Here is a 27441-nt window from a genome sequence, read left to right as displayed (position 1 = left end):
AGAAAGTCCACCTGCATTGCATGATGGCCACTCCTGTATACAATCTTGCAACTGTCTCTCTTTCTGAACCACATGTTGGCTACTATCAAGCCATTTGCCAGACAGAAGTCTAGAATGGCCTCTCCTGTTGCCCCACCCATGTGGACCCAGGCAGTCCTCATATCTTGTTCTGCTTAGCCTGATATGTGTATTCAAGTCAACCATTGTCAACACCAATTCATGTTGCCCTGCTTTATGTAGTACATCCTGCAACTGCTGTCTGAATGCACTCTTTTCATCACTATCACAACCCTGCTGTGGGGTGTATGCTGAGATTATGAATAGTGCCCTATGCTAACATTGGAGTCGTGTTGCTGAGACTCTGTCACTAATTCCAATGACATCCCACACTGCCTTCTGAAGCCTCTCCCTCATCACAATTCCCACACCATTTCTAGCCTGTCCTCCTCTGGAATAGTAAACTCTGGATTCCAAGCCAAGTGGCTTTGCTGTACTGCCCTTACAGCTTGTCTCCTAGATACATAGGATGTCCAGCTTTACCATCATGTCATCCAGCCTCATCCTATCAATGGACCTACACTGAGTGTAGCAATTCCTAGCTCATGTTTGGCAAGTTTACTACTAGCTTTCATTCAACAGAGCTATCCCTAGCTCTATGGGCTTTACTGGTACATACTTATGTCCCTGGTGATTTCTTCAACCCACTTACCATCGGAAAATACCCATGCCCAACCAAATCACCTAGAGCCATATTTTACACTGTTGAGAGGCTAGCCCTGCCACAGGGCACAGTCTGTGATATGTGTTCTCCTAGCATGATGGCGCTGTGCTCAAAGATGGATGTTTTATACAACTCTTCTCCCACAGGGCACCATATGGAGTCTGTGCTACTACCCCCAGCTCCATTGTTTGGTGAGTTTGAGGCACAAAAACTCAACTTGCTTTTTGGAGTTGTGAGGAGCCCCACAGAAATACAGGGAGAACATGCAAACTTCAAACAGGCATTGGCCAGAAGTCAGAATCGAGCCTTATACTTTGTGCATGGCAGGCAAAGACCTTATCCATCATGCCAACTTCTTTGGTGGTTCCAAAATAGTTTGTATGAATACGTTTGAAGTATTCCCCACTTATCTTATGATAAGCATTTAATGATGCCAAAGACCTCAGACTGATTATGCCATTCCTTTCCCTTTTATTCCTCTCTCCGTTATTGTCATACCAACTTTATCATGCTGTCAGACACATTGCCTTTTAGGTTACCTTGCAGAACCATTCACATATCACCTTGCATACCAGATCTATGTACCAGTCTTGTAAACTTGAGTAGACCTCATTAAAAAGTGATCTTGTAGACCTCATTAAAAGTGATCTTGTAAACCTCATTAAAAAGTTATCTTGCAGACCTCATTAAAAAGTGATATTTTCCTGTAATCTTACCCCTGATGCTTATCATCTTTCCCTGCAACATAGACATCTCTTGAATCGTTCCCCTCAACTCTCATGTATCATTCTCCTAAACTGTCATGAATCATTCTCCACAACTGTTTTTCTTTGTGCAGTATTTTCAGATTTGTACTTGGTATTGTAAGAATATCTTCTTAAAAAGCACATGCTCCCTGTCTGAATTCTTCATATTCTACATCTGCTCCACATCCATTTTTTTTTTACTTTAAAGCCAATGTAAAGTTCATAACCTCTCTCCATCTCAGACTTATTTATCTTTATCTTGCTAGGAGCTCATTTTTCCTTATGCAGTTCATTTTACAAAATTCCTTCTCCATCTCCTATAATGTTCATTGTTTTCTATTAAAATGAAAATTTCCCTGAAAGTGATCTACAGTAGTTTTGCCTTCACTTCCTCCCTTTTTTCTCTGAATCAAGTATTTGACCTTATTTTGTCCTTTAGGGCTAATCATGAATGTGCCTACAGTGTTCACACTAGTGTCATTATCAATGTGTCCATGATGTTTACACTAGTGTCATTATCAATGTGTCCATGATGTTTACACTAGTGTCATTATCAATGTGTCCACGATGTTTACACTAGTGTCATTATCAATCTGTCCACGATGTTTACACTAATGTCGTTATCAATGTGTCCACGATGTTTACACTAGTGTCATTATCAATATGTCCATGATGTTTACACTAGTGTCATTATCAATGTGTCTGCCATGTTTACACTAGTGTCATTATCCATGTGTCCACATTGTTTACACTAGTGCCATTATCAATGTGTCCATGATGTTTACACTTATGTCATTATCAATGTGTCTGCGCTGTTTACACTAATGTCATTATCAGTGTGTCTGCCATGTTTACACTAGTGTCATTATCAATGTGTCCACGACGTTTACACTAGTGCCATTATCAATGTGTCCACAATGTTTACACTAATGTCATTATCAATGTGTCTGCAATGTTTACACTAGTGTCATTATCAATGTGTCTGCAGTGTTTACACTAGTGTCATTATCAATGTGTCTGCCATATTTACGCTAGTCATTATCAATGTGTCTGCCATGTTTACACTAGTGTCATTATCAATGTGTCCACGATGTTTACACTAGTGTCATTATCAATGTGTCTGCCATGTTTACACTAGTGTCATTATCAATGTGGGCATGATGTTTACACTAGTGCCATTATCAATGTGTCCACGATGTTTACACTAGTGTTATTATCAATGCGTATGCAATGGTTGCACTAATGTCAATATCAATGTCTCCGTGATGTTTACACTAGTGTCATTATCAATGTGTCCATGATGTTTACACTAATGTCATTATCAATGTGTCCCCAGTGTTTACACTAGTGTCATTATCAATGTGTCCACAATGTTTACACTAGTGTCATTATCAATGTGTCTGTGATGTTTACACTAGTGTCATTATCAATGTGTCTGCCATGTTTACACTAGTGTCATTATCAATGTGTCCATGATGTTTACACTAGTGTCATTATCAATGTGTCCGCGATGTTTACACTAGTGTCATTATCAATGTGCCTGCCATGTTTACACTAGTGTCATTATCAATGTGGCCATGTTTACACTAGTGTCATTATCAATGTGTCCACGATGTTTACACTAGTGTCATTATCAATGTGTCCGCGATGTGTGTCCACGATGTTTACACTAGTGCCATTATCAATGCATATGCAATGCTTGCACTAATGTCAATATCAATGCCTCCGCGATGTTTACACTAATGCCTTTATCAATGTGTCCATGATGTTTACACTAATGTCATCAATGTGTCCCCAATATTTACACTAGTGTCATTATCAATGTGTCAACAATGTTTACACTAGTGTCATTATCAATGTGTCTGTGATGTTTACACTAGTGTCATTATCAATGTGTCTGCCATGTTTACAGTAGTGTCATTATCAATGTGTCCACGATGTTTACACTAGTGTCATTATCAATGTGTCCGCGATGTTTACACTAGTGTTATTATCAATGTGCCTGCCATGTTTACACTCGTGTCATTATCAATGTGGCCATGTTTACACTAGTGCCATTATCAATGTGTCCACGATGTTTACACTAGTGTCATTATCAATGTGTCTGCCATGCTTACACTAGTGTTATTATCAATGTGTCCACGATGTTTACACTAGTGTCATTATCAATGTGTCCACGATGTTTACACTAGTGCCATTATCAATGTGTGTGCGATGTTTACACTAATGTCATTATCAATGTGTCTGCCATGTTTACATTAGCGCCATTATCAATGTGTCTGCCATGTTTACACTAGTGCCATTATCAATGTGTCTGCCATGTTTACACTAGTGCCATTATCAATGCATCCATGATGTTTACACTAGTGTCATTATCAATGTGTCTGCGATGTTTACACTAATGTCATTATCAATGTGTCCGTGATGTTTACACTAGTGTCATTATCAATGTTTCCATGATGTTTACACTAATGTCATTATCAATGTGTCCACAATGTTTACACTAATGTCATTATCAATGTGTCCGTGATGTTTACACTAGTGTCATTATCAGTGTGTCCGTGATGTTTACACTATTGTCATTGCCCAGTGATCTTTCTCTAGCTCATCCTCAGCTCTTTTCACAGCCTCATCGTTTATCTCCATATTAACCTTCATGTATGTTTGCACCATAATTGCCTCTCATAGTCTACGTCAAGCTTCACAGCTACAGCATTGTCATCAGAAAACCTTGTCTCGAGGTATTCAGTTACCTTTTCATGTCCATTATTTACTTGTAGTATAATAAATTTGTATCGATGCTGTACCCTTCCTGCACTTATTCCCAACATTGTGCAGCTGATACCTCCCTACTTATTTCAGATTCATCTACCACATCTGCCTTACATCCTGTCCCTTCATTTTTCTCCCTCCTGATCACCAAAATGCAATTAAAATCCCTCATCCAATGAATGCCAGCATTCACTAACAAGTATTGTGAATCCCTAAAATAAATAGTTGTTTATTCTTGAGCAAGGCTGTGCATGTGTCTGTAAGTAACAACCTGTCACCTTAAAAATTACTGATGACTGTGGCTATGCTCATGTCTGTAAGTAACAAACTGCTACCTTAAAATGACTGACTGTGGCTATGCACATGTCTGTAAATAACAAACTGTCACCTTAAAAGTTACTGATGACTGTGGCTATGCACGTGTCTGTAAGTAACAAACTGCCACCTTAAAAGTTACTGATGACTGTGGCTGTGCATGTGTCTGTAAGTCGCAAACTGTAACATTAAAAGTTACTGCTGACTGTGGCTGCACATGTGTCTCTAAGTAAGAAACTGCCACCTTAAAAGTTACTGATGACTGTGGCCATGCACGTGTCTGTAAGTAACAAACTGCTACCTTAAAAGTTACCAATGACTGTGGCCATGCACATCTCTGTAAGTAACAAACTGCCACCTTAAAAGTTACTGATGACTGTGGCCATGCATGTGCCTGTAAGTATCAAACTGCCACCTTAAAAGTTACTGATGACTGTAGTTTTTGAAAGCCAGATGGCCCTACTAAAATTAATCAAAATTGCTGCTCCATTGCATTTGTCTGTACTAAATTCCATACTTCCATCCTTTCAATGTCAGTTTTATACAACAATTTCAGATTCCACAACCAACATTTTGATATGCCACTCTTAAATAACAAACCTAATGAATATGCCCCATGCAAGAGTCTTAATAATATTAACTTTAATAGTTAAAACAAATAATGTAAACCATACCTTTCAACCTGTTAGAGCAAGAAATCTGGACAAAGTCAAACGTAATGGGGTGCAAATACCCCAAACGATAGACAAATATTAATTTTTGCTCTTATAAACCTATAATGCTACTAGAATGACCTGCTTTGCATTAGCATGCATTTTATGAAGTATGTGACATCTGGAACTCAAATGTTTGTCATTATTTAGTTACTTTACTGCTCAGATGTTTGCCAAAAATCACAAATTTTATGAAGAAGTGACCAATAAACTGAGCAGAAGTCTGGACAGTCTGTGAAAATCTGGGCAGATGAAAGATATGACTGTCAATCTCATTTTTCTCCTGTTTTAATTTTACATTTTCTATTTCTTTAGATTGATTTAGCCCTGCAGAAATCACCTCCCTTTACTCTGTGATCTGCTTTTACTCTGACTCACTGTCTTCCCCCATGACAATACATCATATTCATTTATAGTGTGTACTGTTTTTGGTTTTGTCCAGACATTTTGAGCAGTACCTTAGAAGACCAAAAGTGCCAGTACCCTGTCTCTAATGATACCATCTTCCTTGAAATATTGCTATCATTTTTACCTACATTACAGGCAAGGCACAAGTGACCACCTCCCCACTACTGCACAAGTGACCACCTGCCCCACTACTGCACAAGTGACCACCTCCCCACTACTGCACAAGTGATCACCTGCCCCACTACTGCACAAGTGACCACTTGCCCCACTACTGCACAGGTGACCACCTGCCCCACTACTGCACAAGTGACCACCTCCCCACTACTGCACAAGTGACCACCTGCCCCACTACTGCACAAGTGACCACCTGTACCACTACTGCACAGGTGACCACCTGCCCCACTACTGCACAAGTGAGCACCTGCCCTACTACTGCACAAGTGACCACCTGCCCCACTACTGCACAAGTGACCACCTGCCCCACTACTGCACAAGTGAGCACTTGCCCTACTACTGCACAAGTGACCACCTCCCAACTACTGCACAAGTGACCACCTGTCCCACTACTGCACAAGTGACCACCTGTACCACTACTGCACAGGTGACCACCTGTACCACTACTGCACAGGTGACCACCTGCCCTACTACTGCACAAGTGACCACCTGCCCCACTACTGCACAAGTGAGCACCTGCCCTACTACTGCACAAGTGACCACCTCCCCACTACTGCACAAGTGACCACCTCCCCACTACTGCACAAGTGACCACCTGTCCCACTACTGCACAAGTGACCACCTCCCCACTACTGCACAGGTGACCACCTGCCCCACTACTGCACAAGTGACCACCTGCCCTACTACTGCACAAGTGACCACCTGCCCCACTACTGCACAAGTGACCACCTGCCCCACTACTGCACAAGTGAGCACCTGCCCCACTACTGCACAAGTGACCACCTGTACCACTACTGCACAAGTGACCACCTGCCCCACTACTGCACAAGTGACCACCTGTACCACTACTGCACAAGTGACCACCTGTACCACTACTGCACAAGTGACCACCTGCCCCACTACTGCACAAGTGACCACTTGCCCTACTACTGCACAAGTGACCACCTGTACCACTACTGCACAAGTGACCACCTGTACCACTACTGCACAGGTGACCACCTGCCCCACTACTGCACAAGTGAGCACCTGCCCCACTACTGCACAAGTGACCACCTGCCCCACTACTGCACAAGTGACTACCTGCCCCACTACTGCGTATTAATCACAGCTTTTCTTACAACTATTAATAAGGTCATCACGTCCACAACAATAACTCTTGTGAACAAGTATAATGAAAACTTAATCCGTCTTTGTTTTCAAATTTTAACAAACCACAATCCACTGCTCTGAACTTTGTACAGCTTGAAAGTTAGGGTCCAGTCCAACATCTGTTCTGTGTCCTCCACACTATATCATCCAAACTTTCTTCACTTTGTTCTTGTTAGACTTTGTTTTTTCTGTCCTGGAAAGTAAGGTGTCATGGCCAGGCCTACTGGAAGTTAACACAGAAGATTAAGTCTATGAGCTATTAGTGAGGTAGTTCAAAGTTCGATTCTTTCAGCCTCCATTTGCTACTGTGTGACTCTGAACAAATGCGCTGAAGAAACACTGAGTTGGGATCCTCAATGGAATGCAGTACCACATGCCCAGTACGTATCTATGAACCAGCATCAGCCTTCAAACTTCCATGTTAGCATTAAAACAAAGCACTTTAATCCATACTCATCTTTCCTTCCTTAAAAAACAAGTAATCTCTGTGGTATTCCCAAAGTCTCAAACAACCCACTAAACAAGTATAGTGGGTCCAAAAACAAAGCAGTATAAGAAACTTCTCTGTGTGGAAGATTTTCAATCTATGTGTGTGTGTGTGTGTGTGTGTGTGTATATATATACATATATAGATATATATATATATATATATATATATATATATATATATATATATATATATATATATATATATATATATATATATATATATATATATATATATATATGGGTCCACTTTGTAATTTTGAAATACTGAAATCCTGAAATTCAGTATTTAGAAATTACAAAGCCGAAAACTCAAAGTGCCGAAATCGGCAGAAGCGTGAAATTCAAAATCCCGAAGCACGGAGATGTTGAATTTCCGCTTCCGCTGGTGCGGTGTGTGGATGTATGGTTTGAATTTAGATAAGCTTGTCTGTGTAAATGTGTTGGTTAGGGGCTTTAGTGTGTGTTAGTGTGTGTTGTGACTGTGATGTGTGTGTGTGTGTGTGTGTGTGTGTGTGTGTGTGTGTGTGTGTGTGTGTGTGTGTGAGGGACTGTAAGATGTGTGTGTGTGTGAGTTTCGTTTGTGTTTCTGTTTGTGCGATCTCAAAGTTAGAATATATAAGTAGGGTGTGTGGGGGGTGCAGGGGGGCTTGCCCTTCTGCTTATTTATAGTGCAGAGTCATTTATTTGATTGTGGGGGTTGTGTGTGTTTATGTGTGTACTGTATATGTAGCGTAATTTCGGCGTTTTGAATTTCGCAGTTGTGTGTTTTCGGAATTGTGAGTTGTGCTTGGGTTTTCGGCTTTGTAATTTCGAAATACTGAATTTCGGGATTTCAGTATTTCAAAATGACAAAGTGGACCCACACACACACATATATATATATATATATATATATATATATATATATATATATATATATATATATATAGTTAATCACTGTTTATTAACCTGATAATGATAGTAGAAGTAGCAAACTTAAACTAGTCCTAAATCAAAAAATAATGAAAATATATATAATTTGAAATATTATACAGAATTACTAAGTATTAAAAAGTAATCCAAGCAGGGTAGACAGTCTCTTTCCAATTGAAAATCATTTATTAAATACACAGACAAGCGATCCAAGTAAAACAAAAATAACAGAATAACAGTTTCCTCACAAGTTTCTTACTTTATATATACTTTTTATCAAGCAAGGGAGTGGTTTATTGTGCTGTAAAACAAAGTGTTATTGGTACACGTGTTAAATTCACATTCCTCCCCCCATCTGTGTGACATTCGAGCTGGTCCTGCCCTACTTAGTAGCTGTCATAATAATATATAACCTTTATGTACTTTAAATAAAATTTATAATGATGTGGTACCTATTTAACCAGATTATTAAGTCTGTGATTTTATCCAAGACAATATACTATATGGCTGGACATATATAAAAATATAAACCTCAAAACATTTGGCAATCTAAAAATATATATAAATATATACATATACATTTTCCATGCAAAAAATCCATTGTACAAATCAAATTCTATTTTCATAACCTATTGTTAACAAATATCGCTTTCGTACTTGTAGACTTGTTCAGGTCTGTGTACAAGAACCCTAAAAACTATCTACAAAAATATTATTGTATAATTAGTATTATTATTATTACACGTCATTTTAAATAAAGTGGAAAAAAGAAAAAGAAAGAAAAAAAAGGTACCTTCTGTGACCTACTTTACAGAGGCACAGTAGGCAAATCTAATAGGGAGGCGGAAGCCAAATACACTCTGATTAGGCTTATAAATGCCATAGGGCAGATAGCCTAGTATCTGCATATGAACCTATGAACCTATGTATGATGATAAAAATGAAATATATATTCTTCCATCGTATCCTTGCATCATTCAGCATTTTTATTTTTTTCATTGTACATTGAGCTTTGTACATTTGTTAACCAGTTTTAATAACTGTGCTTGCTGTAGATTGTATTTAAGTCTGTCTAACATCTGTCTCTCTGAGATTCTGCAGAAGTGGGTACTGATCACAAAATGGTGCGACACACTCAAAGCAATTATACTAAGAGTATACTAAGAGAAGTACTGAATAAACCACGACTAAATACAGTAAGAAACAAAATACTACACATACAATAAATACCTAAATCAAAGTAGTTGTTCACTGATATTTCTGTGTTTGGTCTTTCAGGGGAGCACGGTTTGGCACAGTTTGATGCTGAATATGAAGTCTCGATGAATAACAAACAAGTAAAAGTTACTCAAGTATTTTTATAACACTCCAGTAGTTATGCAACATCACGCATCATTCACAGAGGAAGTCATTCTTGGCACAAAGAGAAGATCTTTTTTGAATTTAGCAGATGTTTCTGACTAATTGTTGAGGAATAACAAATGTTCCTATTTAATTCTGCTTCTGATACAGCATACTGCAGAAAAGAAACATTTACCCTACTTACAAATGTCTGACAGCTAAGAATCAAATGGTTTCCTAACATTTGCCATCATCCTACCTAAGGAGTAATTTGCAGTTCATTGTTAATTAATTACGTTTCTATCTAACCTCCTGCAGAATTACTTGCTTTGTTTTATGAATTCTAAAATTATGACTTTAGTTATTTTGCTGGAAGACTGTGAGGTGTACTCCCATCACTAACTGTAAAAAATGCTTTCTCACATTAACTTTGTAGTACCCCACATTGCCATCTTTAAAATGAGCCACTCTTTATTCTATGAATCTTTTCTTCAAAGCTGCATTCTTTGAAGTTACATGGGGCAAAATATTTCACTCTGAGTTGTCTTTTATACACACCAAAGGGGAACAATTTCCATACTGAATTCTGGAATACCTCATTTGCACTGCTCCAGTATCCTGTGGGTACCTTTTATTTTTGATCTCTTTGTCTTGTTGTCAGATTCATTTTTAACATGGACTGCCATCCATAGCCTATTTTCAAAACGTATTTATTTGTGTTTGTTAGCCAGGGTTGTGAACGGATCCAAGGCAGATCTATTTCAGCCATAGCCTGACAGTTACAAAAGAAACCAAGAAAGAAGAAGTAGTTACATGGTTACATTTTAACAGACATAAACAAAAAACTGATTCAAACTTGATTAATTGGTTTCAAAGTATCAAACTATGCACAATGCACATATGTAAATCAGGAATTATGAAATTCCTTATACGTAATATAGTGATACGGGGCACTTTACAGTTCTCATTCACCTTGCTTTCTTGGAGAAAGAGAGAGAGAGAGAGAGAGACAAGATTCCTAAGGAGGGAAAATACGTTGAACATGTAAATTCAGACAAGTTATTGAAAGGTAAGAAATATATTCACAACAAGGGAGTATGGCATGATTAGTCGATGACAGACTTGGGACATCTCATAGAAAGAATTGCCTTTTCTGTGTTTCAGCAATTGTTTATATTTACAGATTCTCACACAAATTCTAAATATAAACTCAAGAAAAGGGAACACTTAAATTACTCCAGCCAAAGCTAGCCCACTGGCACAGAAACAGGCTGCTATTTGTACCATTGGTTTCCCCAGCTTGGGAATGAACCTGACCTATCAGAAGGATTGTCTTGGAGTTATACAATGAAGCTGTTAATGTACCACTTTCTTCCCAAAGGGGAACACATCATAGTTTAGTTGACCCCCACAGGTAGGGGGATACCCACACAGACACTTGCAGAACATACAAACTCTACACAGATTGTGACCAGAGATAAGGACTGAACTCTGGGTAGTGGAGCTATTGAGTTAGATTTCTACTTGTTAGGTTATACTCCTCATTTATACTAATGCATGGCAATTTGTTTTCTTCAGTAGATACTTGTATTTATTTGTTTTATTTGCTAACCAGGTAAGTGGACCTGTCCTAGGACCCTTTATAGATAACAACCCACCCAAAGAGCAGTATAAAATCAGAAAAAGAGTGACTAAAATGTATACAACACAAAGAACTTGCATGCAATAACAACTTCAAAGTGCTTGTAAACAAAACACAGACTATATTTGGTGAGTTCATAACTGATTCATAAAATATATGCTAATCATGTATATTTATAGAGTAGAAAGACCATGTTTCCTGAAGATGGCAGATGGAATTCTAACACAGCAAACCCTGGAGTTCTTTTATTTGCAGAGCTGACACATTTGTTGGAGTTTGACAGTAACATTTGTAAACTGTTTATGCATGAAACAGAACATTGACAATATATACCTGAAAATAACAGAGGATTTATAAAACACCTTCTGATTTGATGATTCAGTTTGATTTTCATTAAATGTGCTAATACATGTTTGGGTCTCAGAGTCAGGACCCAGTGAGGGGGTGTTGTGTAGAGGTAGGCAGACATGGTCAGTGATATGGCATTGATCTGAGGTAAGGCCAGAATGGCAGTTAGTCAGAGCTACATTTACCAAAACAGGAAACCTCCTTACTAGAATGGAAGCAGTCATTACCCATGATCACTGAAGCATCTACAGGAACAGGTTTTGATTAACTAATACAGCAACTTTATTGTAAAGGTAAGAAATGTTATGTAAAAATTTCTGTGATTGTATGGAGCTTTTCTCCTCGGGCCTCCACTGAAAATGGGTCTTTGGGCCCAGTGGACTTTCCCAGTCAAAGAATGTCAAATAATAAATAAATAATATTATATACTGCATGGAAGCCTAAGAATAATAAAAGTAACGCTGCACATGCACTAACTGGGAGACAGTTTGCTTTTGTAGGATATAGCATACTGCTCAGTTTTGGTGGCCAGTGCTGAGAACCTACAGATTTTGTTGGTAGTATTGACTCCCCTGCACTGGCCCAGTAATCAAGGAGCCTCAGTCCTCATCACTAACACCATTGAGGGACGTGTACATTGGGAGGATGACAAGTACACACACAGTAAAGTACAATTTCCCTTAAGAGCATGCAGAGATCACATTCAGTCTGGGGCTTGTTTCTCCCTCTCGATCCCCAGTAAGACTCCCCACTGGCACAGCTATAGCATTAAGATCTCAGCCAAGTGGTTAAGCCAAAACCTCCAGCACCCTCTTTGTCCAACCAGTGCTTCATGTACCTCCCCAAGTAGCTAACGCACATGCATTCACTTTGAGATTTGATTTATATACAAACACACAGACCTGGGGAAGGCTGACACAGGTTTACTAGCTATGTCTCTTTCTGCCCAGACTATAAGGTACTGCCACCAATCACCCTTACTTATCAGCTACTATAAGGCCCTTCCCAAAGGGTGACTAACTCTACTGTCTAATGTTACTGTTATCCAAATGGTAAGTGTGACCAACAGCAAAGCCATTTAGGAGTAGCCTATAAAGTGTCACCAAATACATATGCAAGTACTTTAAGAGCATAAATATCTCTAAACAAACCAGCCACAATCAAAAGGTTTAAATACAGTTAACACAGTCTTTCGGCTTTTCCCAGTTAGGGGTCGTGACGCCCAACCTTCAATGAAGGCACGCCCATTCACACTCACACCCACCTGCATGTCTTAATAAATAATAAAAGCACAAGATAATACTCAATAACTCAACACAGTAACAACAGAGTTCGGAATCATAGGAAATACTTTAAAACAACATTACAGGACAGTCTCAAATGAATACAGAAAACATCTAAACTAATCTTTACTGTATTCCTATCTACATCTAAGAGACTATGACCTAAATGACTTACTTACAGACCCAGGTAAATATAGATGAGACATACTGATGAGAGGATGTTCTAGGTCCAAGACAAGATACAAAATGCACAGGCTATCTCTGAAAAATAGTTCTTAAATTACTATCAAACATTTCTGCTGGGTTATCTCAGATTACATCATTCTTTGTCACCTCTGCCTTTAGCTCCCAGGCTAACAGAAACTTTAAATTTAGCACCTCTGTGTCTTATCTCTCAGAAATTTCTCTGGGACTAGAAGTTGTAAAACAGTTAAACACTTTTACCTTTGAAACCTGTAATTATTTCTGTTTCCAGACAATAGAAAGAGCTCCTAGCTGTAGACATCCTGTCTCCAAGCTGCAACTGAGAGATACCACAGTCGTAAACAGAGTTTTGCAAGTTAACTCTGTATGTTCCAGCTTCTTACCATGAAAACATACATTTGCACAGGCATATAGTGTATACACATGTCTGCTCATTTCCAGCAGGCTACACTGTGGTTACATTTGAAAGACAAGCATACAAATAATATTACTATTCACAAATCACATAGAATTATTTACAAAATTCCAGCTGGCTGGGCTGGCAGCCTTCACAGTAGTAATCTGAATAAAATGGGGGTTTGACCATAAATAAGAGCTCTAATTAGTAAGGTACAATCTAGATTAAGTACACCAGTGATTTTTGCTATAAATCTTCTTGAATCTGGGGTTAGATGGTTTGATAGTCTGTAATCATGCTGTTACGTTGTTCACTATTAGACGCTCTTGCTCTTTGAAGCTTAGGCCTGGATCAAACTAGTGTTTCACATAGTTCTGGGCTTTAATAAATTTCCAGTTAGGTTAAATAACTTAATATCACCAGGTAGTTTGTTTTGGTGCCATATAACAGTTTTATTAGAATTTATTAAGAGTTTATTTTTGTTCATCCAGTTTCAAATAAGTTGAAATCAGATTATAGTTTTTTTCTCTATTCCTTTTAATAATATACATATATAATGACAGAGGAATAGGGAGTCAACTAACAATATCATTTATACAAAGAGAAATTAGAAATTTTCATAGCATTGACCCCTGGGGGAACACCTACTGTGAAATTTCCTAGACTGGAATCTGACTGCCAACTTGGACACTAAAAATTCTATTACTCAGATTTTTTTTTTCTAATCATTTCAATGCACTTTCTCCAAAGCCAAATAAATAAAGGCTGTGAATGAATGTGTGGAATTTTTTTAATGTGCTATATAATAACTGCAAATAGTTATCTGTATATTGGTTTGTAACCTAAAATGCCAGATCTTAAAATATAGCAGTTTATACGGCTGCTTTGTGAATAAAAATTAAAATATAAGTTCACAAGTGCATTTAGTACAAGAAGCAAAGTCAAAAGAGAAACAAAGTTCAGCTTAATAGACATGCATGCAATGTACTAGCCAGTCGTACAAAGTCTTCTAAAAGAGTGGTGGCAATTGTCTTCAACAAATCACTAATGTGGTCCACAGAACATATAATAAATAATGGAGATGGAAGATGAAAATGTTGCAGAGGTAACGCAGATATTGACATAACTGGCACTTGCTCATGTCTGCACTCCTTGTATGGATTGTGTTCATTTAATTAAAAATCTGTTCACTCAGCCAAATGATTTTTATCAAGATTAATCTGTTTAGCTCTTTTGTTACAAACATGTTTCTCTTTTATTGGCATATAAATATCATTGTCCATAAACACAAAACATTCAAAGAAATATAACAGTAATTATTAACATGCATATATAAAATATAAACGTCATTTATCTGGTACCTTAAAATATGCAGATATAAAAAGTATAGCTTAGTTTGGAATGAAAGCCTTGTGTTACCTTTTAATTCATTAAAAGGTATCATATGAACGGGGGGAGGGACAGAAACAGCGCACCATAAATAAAAATATACCTCTCTTCTAAACACTTGGTTATTTATATTAAGAATAAAAGAGATGTCTGCAAGGTAAGTTCAATTTTTATTTTGACAAGGAAGAAAGAACAAGGCAATGGTAACTATATATAATAATTGTTTTGTACAATAACAAAAAAAAATACACATAAAGATTATATAGCAACACAAATTAAAGGATCTCCACCTGACCAACTTAATATGTAATACACTCCAAATATGTTTCCAGTCTTCCCCATAATCAGTCATAAGTAAACTACAATTTTGTATTTTTGATACTGATTTCTTCTTTGTAAGTAGATTCTGGTAAGATATAACATTTTTGGATGGGGTTTCCCTTACTTCTAAAACTGTATTATACATAAAATAGCAACAATAAGAAAGCTCTATAGTAGTGGTACCTGTTCATTGAAAATCTTGCTTGGAATAGGTACCCCTAATAGATTTGTAGACATGGACAGTTCTATTGATATGACTTCTTCACAAATGGAAATAATTTTAGAAAACTCCCAAACATATAGGACTATGATACGCAAATGTTACCAGGACATCTCAGATAAAAATATGGAACAGAACCATAGCTGTTATGGAGAATTTATGGACTTCAAAAGCAGAAAGAAATCTATTATCAAGAAAAGCCTCCAAAACAGATAGAACTCTTGGGTCACCCTTGAATTATGTTCAGTAAAAACATGAAACATAAACACATACAAATATGTTGAATGGATGGATTAGGAATGGGTACAAATAACTAAATCTCTCTAAGTTCCAATCTGTTGGCAAAAAAGAAGCATCATAAAGACAGTATTTTTTTCACCCAGATTGATACAAAGAGGGGTTGTAGTATCTACTGCAATAATTTCTAGCCAATCAAAATACAACATGATACAAGATTGCTCCCTTGGAAAAAGTTAATCAAAAGCTAAATTAATAAAGAGAGAATAAAGGTGCGTCTCTGTCTCCTGAAAGTAAGGAAGGTTTAGACTGCAAGAAACAGGAAGGCTAGCTGAAGACTATCTAATCCTGAGAAGGAAGGAAAGATAGGAAAATAAGCTTTTAGACTTGAAACGATGGGAATTGTTGTTTATCAACTAACTGTGTCCAAGGACAAAAGGGTATTGTTTGACAATAGTAAAGTCATAGCATTACAGATATTAGAAAAACAGGAGTTTGATGATTAAGTGGAAGAACAGATGCCACAGAGAAAAGTCATTTGTTGCTATAGCACATTTCAAGATTGATGCAGGGGGAAAGAGGCATTTGCTACTTATTAATGAGAACCAGAAATCTGTAAAGGGGTAACAAATACCCCATTGGAGAGAAAAGTCTATCCAAAAATGTTCTTACTAGTATTGGATATTGGTTTTCCTCAAACTGAAATGACCCAAAAGAGTTAAGGTGCATAATACTTCCCATCATGATGAGTAGATGGGGTTAAACTGTGATGATGTAAGGTATTGCCAGCTATTCCAGGAGAAGTAGGGCAGTGGATGTATAACATATGCCAGCACAGCTAGCTGGCATTTTGTAAAGTACTATGTGTCATTTGTATATCAAACTGATTTGTACAGATGCTTGTGTTGAAAAATGTATTTGTAAAGCTGTTTCTGTTAAAATGCACCAACAGTGTGCCTTGCTGGACAAAAAAGAAATATAGTTGCAGTATTGTAACTGTTTAAATATATATGTTTTAACAGTGGATACTGGAAGAGAAGAGGTTAATCTCAGCCTTTGAAAATAACTTGACATTAAATTACCTGGCTTACGCCATAACAATTGTATCTTACAGTTCTCAATGCAGCCAGATATGTACTAGGAAGCTTTCTGCATTTACATTGTCTTTGGAGTGAACTAATTGCTGCTTTGGAAGGGTAGAGGTTTGAAATTGTTTTATGACTTCCAGGAGCTGCCACAGATCTTAGCAAGGCTCTGTGTGTGCATTATTGATACATATGTGCTAAATCCTGACAACTTCTAGCCAATGGGGGTATCATGGAAAATAGTAGTCAGATGACCAGATGTATGTGATGTAATTCTGTAATCCATCACTAAAATGATATTTTAATACTAGGTGAAACTGAAGTCTCATGGCAGTCTTTTTTGGAACCTGACAGAGAAGGACCCCTCACCTACATCATCTTGCTTTGTTCTAGTAAGTGAACCAGGGAATAGTAATTCTTTAGATCAGTCAGGAAAATATAGTGAGATTAGTTAAGTAGCTTTTCTGCATCGGTGTGAATTTCTTCATCTGTATTATTTTAATATTTCTTGTGATTGAAACTCCGGTGTTTATTGTAAATATATATTATATATATTTTCATGTTCTTTTCTTATTTATTGTTAAATATGTTTGGACTTTTCATTATGGCTGATTTGTAGAGAAGATTTTAATTTCTGACAGTACTTACATATATATATATATATATATATATATATATATATATATATATATATTTTTTTTTTTTTTTGGGGGGGTAAGCTCTGGACACTCCTGAAAGCCTTGCAGTTGGTCAAACTACCATTTGTATTAATATTAATTTCACTCAGTATAATTGTGTACCCTTGTAAGAGCCTTAGAGTAGCTGGATGTTGGGTGTCTGGTGATGGTGTAACTACTTTATAGTCTGGGCAGAAGGGGGCATAGCTTGTAAATCTGTGAGAGCCTTTCCAAGGTGTGTGTTTGTGTGTGTGTGTGTGTGTGTGTGTGTGTGTGTGCGTGTGTGCGTGTGTGCGTGTGTGCGTGTGTGTGTGTGTGTGTGTGTGTGTGTGCGTGTGTGTGTGTGTGTGTGTGTGTGTGTGTGTGTGTGTGTGTGTGTGTGTGTATGTGTGTGTGTGTGTGTGTGTGTGTGTGTGTGTGTGTGTGTGTGTGTGTGTGTGTGTGTGAAAATCAAATCTCAAAGAGTGTATGTCAGCTGCTTGGAGCAGGGACACAAAACACTGGTTTCACAGAGAGGGTGCTGGAGGACTTGGCTTGGACACTCAACTGAAGAATCAACTCTACAGCTGTGTTAGTGGGGAGTCTTATTTGGGGATCTGGAGAGAGACAGAGAGAAACTTGCCCCAGACTGAGTGTGTTCCCTGTGGGCTCTTAAGAGAAATTGTGCTTGATGTAGAGAGCTGCATCGAGAAATACTGAGTATATCCCTTTTTGTTCCAAGTGAAAGTTCTTCTCCACTGTCGGTGGTGAGGATTCAGGCTCCATGACTAGTGGTTCAGAATAGGGATGTCACATAATTAAATTTTAATGTTCAAATGGAAATAGCATAGCAATAGTGTAGTGGGCAGAGCATTCATCTTACGAGCAAGCATTCCCGGTTTGAGTCCCACTGCAGCACATTCCATTTAGCTCAGATGGTGTAGTGATGCATTGCTCTGACTATGGTGTACAGGGTCCTGGGTTAAAGACTTGCTAGTGCTGATTAGGGGTGGGAGATTGGCATAATGGTTCAGTTGTTTACCTTACAGACATAAGGTGCAGGGTTTGATTCTCACATGGATAATTTGCTAGGCTTAAAATGGTCCCCAAGGGCAGTTAGCCTAGTACTAACCTATGAAGTATGAACACATGCTTTGAGACATGTGAATCTGATGCATCATTTATTTTTGTGTTTACCTATTTTAATTAAAGATAACTTTGGATTAAGTGAAGACCACAAACAATTTGAAAATCTGGAAGACTAAAAATGACTTTGTCCACAGACGTGGAGAATGAAGGTGGTTGGAAGAATATATATACTTTAGGTTAGCATTTTCATCTCACAGCAAGAGGGTCTCTGGTTCATTTCTCAGTTGGATGCCTTCTGTTCAGAGTCTGCATGTCCTCAGTGCATTCACATGGGTTTCCTCTGGGTGCTCTGGTTTCTTCTCACATTCCAAAGACATGCTTCTTGAGTCTATCTCCCCTGACCTCCACTGAAAATGGGCTCTGTCCCAGATGGACTTTCCCGATAAACAAATATTAAATAAATAAATGCAGAGTTTCAGCTACATTATCTTTAGTTTGGTGAGAGCCAGCTAGCTTCACACTGCCTATGATGGTTCCAAATTTGATTAATTTCCTTGGTCTGCTTGGCATTTATTGTATCTGGTTAAAATTACATTCATACCCCAGGTATTTCAAACTGGAACCAACTGCAACTGATGTTGTTTAAAGACTACCAAGAGAATTAATACCACAGTTATTACCTCAGTTTTGCCTTTATCCATGCAAATATCATATGGATGAAAAAGTTTTTAAAAAGTAGTAAGATTTCAGAAAGTTAATAAGAGGATTCCTAGATTAATGGAACTGAGTCTACATGCAGATTTACTGTAGACAGTTTTAGTTAAGGTATGGGTTTATCCCCATTCATGGCAGTATCTTTGAGATTAAATGCCAATAGTTCAAGCGTTAATGTGAACAGAAGAGGTGAAAGGCCCATCTCTGTCTGGTACTACATCAAAATGGTATAGAGGCCCATGCTGGATTACAAGCAGAAAACAAACTCTACAGGAAATTCCACAGAGAAAAAACATTAAAAAATGTAGCCTCAACATACTCTATTAAAATGAATAAAACATTTCTCTTAAGTCCACTCCTAGATCTAAACGTAAGGCAGAGGATGCTTTCCCAAGGGATGGAACTGTGAAGACCTGACATACATTACTTCTGCTTGAACTATGTTTGATAAACCCAACTAAACATGGCTGGATTAAATATGGCATCAGTGTCCTCAGCTTTCAGCCCAGTCATAAAATTGTAGTTTATAGTCAGTATTCATAACTGATCCAGGTCTGTAGCTATTCCAGTGAGGAAGACGTTTCCCAGGATTTTTATTAAGAACATTGCAGGTCCACAATAATAAATCCAAAGATTTTGGTTTTGAAGATACTCGTTTAATTCTGATGAAAGTCTGTTAGGTCCCACTGATTTCCATAGACTTATCTACTTTATTGCAAATTTAAAGCCACTTTTGTAAAGAGAGGTTCAAAGGATTACTGTAAAGATGAAAATATGGGAAGTCTAAATAAAATGTGTTGGAGTAGGGCTTGAAGTTTTAAAAGATAAACTATCTCCTATAAATGTGGATTATATTTGCAGTATTTGAAAGGTGACATAATTTTGCCTGAAAAAGTCAGGGCAAGTAAGTCTGGTAATCCTTTGAGCTCATAGCAGAATCATAGAGATACTTAAATCTCTGTAGGTAAGCCATATATAATTTTGACGGTTTACTATCAAAATGTCGATCCTTACTCCGGCGAATTACGTCTAATCGAAAACGGAAGGTCGAAAGCAGTACCATCGGAGTCACAAAAAACAATCTAAGAACGGGTTTTAACATGGGTCGAGGTAGGGGAGATGTTTTTAGTTTGGAATAACACTGAACACCTACCTCGACCCATGTTAAAACCGTTCATAGATTGTTTTTTTGAGATCGATGTTATCGTTTTCGAACTTCCGGTTTCGATTACACGACATTCGACGAAGTAAGGATCGACATTTTGATAGTAAACCAATTTTGACATAGCCATGTTGTGACTGTCGTGTGATCTAAGATGTTTTTGAAAGGAAACTACAAGTACATTTTATAGGCTATTTCCTTTTTCATTGGTGATTTACCAGAACTAATATGCTATGTTAAGGACTTAGCCCCATATTCTTCCTTTCATTTGTCTGAAGAGTTTGGAGGTCCATGAGAGTGGATGGACATAAAAGAACCCTTTTAAGATGACCCGCTTCTAATGATCTTATGCAGGGTCTTCCAAGTGAACAGACCAAAACATTCAAAATTGTTTTTGAATCTATTGCATAAACTCAACACCTTTTCAAAGAATATTATAAAATATCATCTGTGAAGTTATCAAAAGCAAAAATGTAACAGTTAAACATTTTCATTCCTTACTTCATTAGGACTAATTAAAAATTCAGACTTCACTTCCTTAAACACACAAAGTCACATGATCAAACAACATTTTAACAAACCTGTAATAAAATAAAACAGTTTATATCAAATTCTTTCCCTCAAACAAAATATTAAATATGAAACAATATTGATATTTAAGTTGGCACAAAACATATTTTTAAAAGACAAAAGTCATTTTAAAATCGTGTTCTTGTACTATAATTTAACTGCTTAAAGTTTCTGGGCACTATTAGCATTTTCTGCATTATTCAGCCCAGGAAATTGAGAGGCAGTCAATAAAACCTGTCAATATAGTTCTTTATATTCAAGTTTGGCTTCTCTTCAACCCTCTCTAACAGGAACAGGTAATTTTTAAACCTCAAATATGCAAACATTTAAAATGTTATGCAACACAATGTATGTCTAAAAAGGCACAGTTACAATCTTTTTTCTTTATAATGTAAATCAGTTCATATATGCTCCTCAAAGTTTTTTCAGTCTTACCCGCCTAAAAGGCAGAATAGAGAGAGTTGGACAAATGGACCACAACTCTACCAACTAGAATCAAAGGTTTATTGAGGGCTTTTGTCCTACTAACAAGACTTCATCAGAATAATCACAACCACCAAAAAAAAGAAGTTATGTATTCACCATAACATTCCATGTTTGTTGTCCATCTCGGCTTCATTCTTACTTGTTGGGGTCAGAACCGATCCTTGGTTCCAACTCGGATGCATTAAAAAAGCTCAGGGTCTTCCACTGGCTCATGGCTGTATCCCTATCCCATCATGCTCTAGTGCAACTCCCCAGATCTTGTTTGCTGATAACTATAGGTACCTAAGGTATTAATGAATCATCATATGAATACAAGGAAGAAGGTCAGAGACACTGTTGGCAAAGAAAAAACCTCTTTGATCTCCAGGAGCCATAGGTAGGGGGAAGGATGGTGGGATTTAAGAATAAAGGCGAGATGGACAACAAACATGGAACGTTATGGTGAGTACATAACTTCTTTATGTTATGTTGTCCTATCCCACCTCCCTTCTTACTGGTTGGGACATCGCCCCTAGCACCATATTTCCTGGGTGACTCACAGGAGTATATTCTCCAGGACAGTGGAACCAAAAGATGCCCTGTCCCTGGAGGCCAAATCAACTTTGTAATGAGTGATAAAGGTATGAGGCATTGCCCAAGTCATCACAGTGCAAATGCTATCAAGTGGTAGACTAGCTCAAAAAGCAGAAGAGGTTGCCATGGCTCTTGTAGAATGGCATTTAACTTTAACGGGGAGAGCTCTGTCATTATATATATATATAGGTTTACAGGGGCGGTTCATGCTATTGGACTGCAGGACTGCAGTCCTCCCAGCTGTAAAACAAGAAAAATAAACAAAAGAGAAAATAAAATAACAAAAAGAAAATAATAAAAAAAAGCAACCGCTAGTCCCGGAACATTGCGCATGTGCACTCGTGGCATTTCCCGATATTCAGACTGCTGGTGAACCAGTCTGGAGCATGCGCACAGAATCCAGGCTGTCTCCACCAGCAGTCCAGATTACTAAGACAACGTGCAAATCCAAATTTTCCCGGCAGTCTATGCAGTTAGAACTGCATAAACTGGAAGGGGATCAGACTGCAACGTCCACAGGCAGGCTGGTAGTCTAATGGGAAGGATAGGATGAGCCTCACGGTGCTCTTGCGGGAAGGACTTGCCTACTGCAGGAATGGATTTAGTGCAGAAATGATGGCGTTTTCTGCTGCTGCTTTTATATGGACTTTGCAGGTAGGGTGTGTCTGTGTGTGTGTGTGTGTGTGTGTGTGTGTGTGTGTGTGTGTGTGTGTGTGTGTGTGTGTGCTCTAAGTATGTATGTGTAGGGGACATAGATGCTCTCAACCATTCCTAATTTAACAGAGAATAACCCTGTTTTGCCTTATATTATGGTCTGTTCCTTGTAAAGTTTTTTTTTTCTTCTGTCAACTCAAGCTTGCTTTTTTTTGGCAAATCAATGTGGACTGCATGCAGTAAGATGCAATATTTTATAAGACTATGATGCTATTAAGCATTTTAACTGTCACAGAAACTGAAATGATGCAAATAAGTTACTGAATCAGCAGAAGTCAATGAAAACGCCACAGTGTGGCCCATTCTAATTTTAGCATTTAGAGCTAAACTACATCTCGTTAATTTGTGGCATGTGTTGAATCGTTGCTTCTAACGCTATCACCGGACAGCTTGATTGCTATGTAGCAGATTGGTGTCTAGCTAACCAAATATATAGTTTAATGGTGGGGAACAGCAGTTCTGATGTGCATGTACCTTCTATGACTTTTTTCCAGGCTAGGAAAAATTCACTGCTGAATACCACCTCACAATCCATGTTTGCCAAATGGGAATACTCCAGTCTGCAGCAATAAAATCTCAAAAAGAAACAAAATAAGAGCTGTCAAAACTTTACTCTTGCAATTCCATAAATTAGCCAATGTAGTTCTAAAATATAAACGTTCCTGGAAGATATTACATTTCAAATTTTCCTTGACATATAACTTCCTATGACAATAACAGTTCCTAAAATAACCATTTAGCAGGGGATTATAGAATTCATTGCTATTTATTGCTTCAAATTTGTCTGCCACTTCAAAACAGTTTAAATTATTAGAAATGCTGAAAACAATAAAACTTGAAAGCATTGTAAAATTCATATACCATGCTGTTTTTGCCTGTAGAGTTTACATACAGGGAAACCGCATACACTTTTTTCTAGTCACAGTTTGTTTATAATGATGTTTATTATCGTAATGAGGGAAAATTACAGTTTATAATTATGTACTCACTGCTGGTACCTCTTTTTGTAATACAAGTTTAATATGAATAAACAAGCATCAGTGTGTAATTTTAGAAAACATACACTGTTTCTACTACAAAGTCCTGTAATTATTTTGACATCTTTTTGCTAAACCAGACTGACATTAATTTTTTTTCCATTATAGCTATGTGGCCACTAAATCCAAATGTGTGTTCCTGTAAATAGGCATTATAGATACAGTCCATTCATCAATCCACCCATAACTCCTTTTCTCATGTTTGCCCATGGGGTTGTGGTGTCACTTCGACAGTGACAATCATCTAGAGCCAAGGTTCACACCACTGGGTGGCTAGCCCTGCTGCAGCTGTTCTTCCATATCACACACTCGCATGCACACTCACACCTATGGCCAATTTGGAGTGTCTAGTCCACCTACTGTATATCTTTGGAATGTGGGAAGGAAACCAAAGCATCCCAAGGAAACCCAAACAAACAGTGCAGACATGCAGACTCTGCATAGAAGGCACCCCAGCTGAGAGAATCGAACCAGAGAACCTCCCTGTACTCCCCCCATGTGCGAGCTGCCCCTATTATTTATATATGGAGACTCCAAGATTGCCATACCTCAGAGAAAATGGATTTGGTATATCTAATTCACCATTTTCATACATTCAGTCTCACTGTTCCAGGACTCACACTTACAAGTCTTGGAATGTGTGTGTGTGTGTGTGTGTGTGTGTGTGTGTGTGTGTGTGTGTGTGTGTGTGTGTGTGTGTGTGTGTGTGTATAATGCCCCAGTTGCTACATGGTGGTGGGTAGAGAATAAGGCTTGAACCCTGTACATTGGGCCCAAGTGGCAAGAGCCTAAATTCCCTACCCACCACTATTTGTAAAAAAAATGCAGATTTTGCCTCATATTTGTTCTGTTCTTCATAAAATCTGTGGTTTCAATATGCTTGCTTCTTAGCACAGCCAGTAGTGCAGTGGTATCATTGTTGCCTGACAGCTACAGGTTGTCTGGTTTGAATCTTGGCTGGGGTGTCTTCTACGTGGAGTTTGCATGTTCTCCCCGTGTTTGTCTGAGTTTTCTCTGGTGTCCTCTCATCTTACAAAGACATGTCTGGAGTGTTTCTTCCTCTGCCAAAAATTGCCTTTTGTTCCAAGTCAGACTTCCCTGGTTAACAAATGTTAAATAAATAAAAATGACAAGCATTGGTATTGCAGACTTCATATTCTTCAGAAAGTACATGGTAACACAAAACCTATTATTATAGCAAGTTTCTAAGTTTATAAGATGGATATTTGAAATTTGTCCCTATTTTTGGGACTGTATTCCCCCATTATTGGCTTCGTCCAGGTTTTTTGTGCCAAGGCTGAGAGCTATGGTGATAACTGAACTCACTGAATATGTTTGGGGGCTGTATTCCCCCATTATTAGCTTTGTTCAGGTGTTTTGTGCTAAAATGTTGACAGCTATGGTGAGAACTGAATTCTCTAAATGGTAGCCATTTAAGTTTCAGTTTTCCTCTCTTTCATAAACGGGTGATTTGGCATAGTGGTATGTTGCTCTGACTGTTTTGCACAGGGTCCTGGGTTCAATACTTGGCAGTGAAATGTATGGTGGTAACACAGCATTTTATTCTAGCAACTTTCCAACATTATACAAGCAATGTTTAAAATGTGTCCCTGTTTTTGGTCTTTTGCCCTCCCTCCCTAAATTTTGGCTTTTTCCAGATTTCTTGTGCTGCAAAGTTCAGAGATACAGCTGAGTGTCAAGTAGATTTTACAAGAAGCTGAGAGCTGCAGGGGAGCAAATGTTTAGTGATGCTTATGCTGAGTTGGCTTGTATTGTTAATAGCACAACAGGTAGTGTACTTGCTTTTGATTCAGAAGGCTGTGGGTTCTACTCCCACAGTAGGCAAATGCATTGCAGTTACTGTACTGTATTGTAAAGGGGGTGGATGCTGCAGTCCTTTTTGGTGAAGATACCTAGTAACTATGAACCTGTTATCAGTTTGCCATCCATTCCCTACTGTAATATTACAAGCTTATCGCTTTTTTAATGCAACCTAGGCAATTTATTCCTCAAGGGCAACAGATACTTTATTTGTAGATGAAACAATGAAATATAAAGCTGTTTGCTAGCAGCAACCTCTTCATTAGTTACAGATTTCTTTAATGTGAAATTATTTAGATGAATTTTACTTCTTCAGAGATTGTACATATTTACTGATACTAGTGGACTGTAGAAATTTGAGTAGACTTTTATGATAGAAATGTTCTGAATTGGGCAGTTTTGTCATTATTGGTGCATGCATTTTGTTTCATTGTTTATTGGAAAAATGTTCAAAACAATTTAAAATGCCCTCTAACAACTGTACTATATTGTACAAGGAATATAATGTAATACAATCAGAAAGGTGTATCAAACACCATGTGTATGTTTTGTGTGCAAGGGGCCTATGATTTGAAAACAGCCCAAAGTTAATCTTTATCTGCCACTGGCAAAATGTATTTTCTTTGAATGTGGGTTTCAGTGCTGTTTCAATGAATGTGAGTTTCAAGGGCAGAGAAGTTTTAATGGTAAGTCTGTTTTCATTGTGAGATTGCATTGCTTTGTTTAGCAGATGTCTTAGTGTTTGTGCTGTAAAATGCAAAATAAAACTTTCAAATGAAGTCCAAATCATTGTAGAAGTAAAGCAGTATGCACATTAGTCTTTATGGTAAATGAGGTGAAATAGCCAAGTAATGGTTCACTGAAATGGCTGCAGGGGGGAGGCTCCATTCGACCATGATTTTGTGAGGGGGAAGGGCGGCAAACTCAAAGACAGCCCCGGCTGAACTATACCTCTCAACTGTCCAGATTTTAACAGAATGAATATATTTTTGCTTCTTATTTTTTGTTTGTTCCTCATAAAATGTGTGGTTTTCCGGCAAGTAATTTAGAAATTAAGTCACTAAATAATGACAGACACTGAGTTTCAGACTTCATAACCTTCAGAAAAAATGCATGCTGAAGCAAGACCTGTTATTCTATCAACTGTCTCAGTTTATACAACAATTTTAGTACTGTTTATATGTTCCCCCAGTATATTTGGCCTTGTCCAGATTTCCTGCATTAACAGGTTGAGAGGTATGTGCAAATAAATTGCTTTAAAGAATTAGGCATATACAAACCTCTCAACTGTCCCCGATTTTGGCTCAAAATTTTGCTCTTCCCCTAATAATCCCGCTGCAAAATGGCAATTTTGGAAGAAAACGTGGAGGGTTCACAATTAAGAAATAACTGTAATACTCAGAGTTATAAATTACTTTTATTTCAGAAATTCATGTAGATTCTTTTATTTTGTCAGCTGCTCAAGTTAGCAGTACTAATATTAAAAAAGTGCCCATTCTTTGACAGGTTTCCAGCTGTATAGTGAGGCTATTTTATATTTTTGCATCACATTTTTGGTCCATTTTTCATAAAATTGTGTTTTTTGTTAAATTAGTGGCAAATCATTAAAGACTGAAGTTAGAAAATAATGACAGACATTTGAGTTTCAGATTTCATACCATTCAGAAAATTCATAGTAATGCAAGGTCTACTATTCTATTATCTTTCTAAGTTTATAAGAGGAATATTTAAAAATTGTCCTTATTTTTGGGCC

Source organism: Protopterus annectens, chromosome 4.part0 (genome assembly GCF_019279795.1).
Source record: "Protopterus annectens isolate FY-2018-M chromosome 4.part0, PAN1.0, whole genome shotgun sequence".
Taxonomy (NCBI): domain Eukaryota; kingdom Metazoa; phylum Chordata; order Ceratodontiformes; family Protopteridae; genus Protopterus; species Protopterus annectens.
The sequence above is the reverse complement of the archived record's forward strand: the minus strand, read 5'-3'. Positions refer to the sequence as shown.